This window comes from Schistocerca cancellata, chromosome 7 (genome assembly GCF_023864275.1).
Source record: "Schistocerca cancellata isolate TAMUIC-IGC-003103 chromosome 7, iqSchCanc2.1, whole genome shotgun sequence".
In the NCBI taxonomy this organism is placed as follows: Eukaryota; Metazoa; Arthropoda; class Insecta; order Orthoptera; family Acrididae; genus Schistocerca; species Schistocerca cancellata.
The window spans coordinates 25,181,702-25,184,308 of NC_064632.1; the positions used below are offsets into that span (position 1 = coordinate 25,181,702).

The 2,607-nt window shown below is 45.8% G+C and overlaps 1 non-coding gene across 1 annotated transcript; it reads left to right on the forward strand.

The window, feature by feature from the left end:
- Nucleotides 1-1,216: 1,216 nt before the first annotated feature.
- Trnas-gga (transfer RNA serine (anticodon GGA)) lies at nt 1,217-1,300 on the forward strand. Its single transcript is given in 2 exon segments — nt 1,217-1,256; nt 1,266-1,300. It is a non-coding gene; the product is annotated as a tRNA-Ser (tRNA).
- Nucleotides 1,301-2,607: the final 1,307 nt, after the last annotated feature.

A 2,607-nucleotide genomic window follows, 5' to 3' on the forward strand; every position in this document is an offset into this window, starting at 1 on the left:
TGGGCATTTTTATCACAATAGCCATAAATAAACACCATATCTACCACTTCTGCGCTTATTAATTGTTCCAATTTAACACGATTATGTCTTCCGCGTAATTATTATGACTCGAAAGGCGTACAGGGTTATTACAAATGATTGAAGCGATTTCACAGCTTTACAATAACTTTATTATTTGAGATATTTTCTCAATGCTTTGCACACACATAGAAAAACTCAGAAAGTTTTTTTAGGCATTCACAAATGTTCGATATGTGCCCCTTTAGTGATTCGGCAGACATCAAGCCGATAATCAAGTTCCTACCACAGTCGGCGCAGCATGTCCCCATCAATGAGTCCGAAAGCATCAGTGATGCGTGCTCGCAGTTCTGGCACGTTTCTTGGTAGAGGAGGTTTAAACACTGAATCTTTCACATAACCCCACAGAAAGAAATCGCATGGGCTTAAGTCGGGAGAGCGTGGAGGCCATGACATGAATAGCTGATCATGATCTCCACCACGACCGATCCATCGGTTTTCCAATCTCCTGTTTAAGAAATGCCGAACATCATGATGGAAGTGCGGTGGAGCACAATCCTGTTGAAGTCGGCGCTGTCGGTCTCCAGTTGTGGCAAGAGCCAATTTTCCGCGGGCTACACGTGAAACTTGCCCGCACGCGTTCAACCGTTCTTCGCTCACTGCAGGCCGACCCGTTGATTTCCCCTTACAGAGGCACCCAGAAGCTTTAAACTGCGCATGCCATCGCCGAATGGAGTTAGCAGTTGGCGGATCTTTGTTGAACTTCGTCCTGAAGTGTCGTTGCACTGTTATGACTGACTGATGTGACTGCATTTCAAACACGACATACGCTTTCTCGGCTCCTGTCGCCATTTTGTCTCACTGCGCCCTCGAGCGCTCTGACGGCAGAAACCTGAAGTGCGGCTTCAGCCGAACAAAACTTTATGAGTTTTTCTACGTATCTGTAGTGTGTCGTGACCATATGTCAATGAATGGAGCTACAGTGAATTTATGAAATCGCTTCAATCATTTGTAATAGCCCAGTATTATCATACGTAATTTAAGTAATGAATTGTACACAGTGCTATCGGGTGCGTTGCTACATTTGTGAGGATATTACAGCACCATCCGTCACAAAAGGAAACAAATGTTCCAAATCAAACATTCATATTTATTTACGTAGTATACGAATATGTAATAAAAATGGGGTACCCAGCCGGCCGGGGTGGCCGAGCGGTTCTAGGCGCTACAGTCTGGAACCGCGCGACCGCTGCGGTCGCAGGTTCGAATCCTGCCTCTGGCATGGATGTGTGTGATGTACTTAGGTTACTTAGGTTCAAGTAGTTCTAAGTTATAGGGGACTGATGACCTTAGAAGTGAAGTCCCGTTGTGCTCAGAGCCATTTTTGGGGTACCCATTTATTTTAAAAATGCTGTTTTTATGAATTTGATCTATGGCAGCCCCATCTAGTGAGCTATCCATAGAGCCATCTGTTTTTCCCCGTCACGCTCGAACTAATTTTTTGTTCTTATTTTTCGGTTTGCTGCTAATTTCGTGAGATATTTGACCCCGCCACTATCAATGGACCACCATATATATAATTAGTTTCGATTATTCCCTTGTAAGAGAGCCATTGGACTTCAGTAGTCATGATTGCTTCTTCTTTCTTCGTTCTACCCAAATTCTCCTCATACGTTCTTTGTGTTCTCCCTTGCGTTCTTCCGACCATCCTTTTCTCGCTCTGTTCTCCGTGTATTCATGTTTAAGTGTGTGTTTGTTAATGATGTTTCTAAGCTGTTCTCTATTGTTAATGTTGTTAGTTTAATTCCCAGATCTTTAATGTCTTATTCTGTTTCAGTTGTCCACTTTGTCATGCATTTGCTCTTGTTTACTATCTCAAAAAAAAAATGGTTCAAATGGCTCTGAGCACTATGGGACTCAACTGCTGAGATCATTAGTCCCCTAGAACTTAGAACTAGTTAAACCTAACTAACCTAAGGTCATCACAAACATCCATGCCCGAGGTAGGATTCGAACCTGCGACCGTAGCGGTCTTGCGGTTCCAGACTGCAGCGCCTTTAACCGCACGGCCACTGCGGCCGGCTTACTATCTCAAAGATTTGTCTTGTGAGCCTGGTTTTATTCATCCTGGTGATATGTCCTTAAAATTTCATTCTTCTCTTTCTAATGGTGTCTGTTACTGATTCTACACTCCTGGAAATGGAAAAAAGAACACATTGACACCGGTGTGTCAGACCCACCATACTTGCTCCGGACACTGCGAGAGGGCTGTACAAGCAATGATCACACGCACGGCACAGCGGACACACCAGGAATCGCGGTGTTGGCCGTCGAATGGCGCTAGCTGCGCAGCATTTGTGCAGCGCCGCCGTCAGTGTCAGCCAGTTTGCCGTGGCATACGGAGCTCCATCGCAGTCTTTAACACTGGTAGCATGCCGCGACAGCGTGGACGTGAACCGTATGTGCAGTTGACGGACTTTGAGCGAGGGCGTATAGTGGGCATGCGGGAGGCCGGGTGGACGTACCGCCGAATTGCTCAACACGTGGGGCGTGAGGTCTCCACAGTACATCGATGTTGTCGCCAGTGGT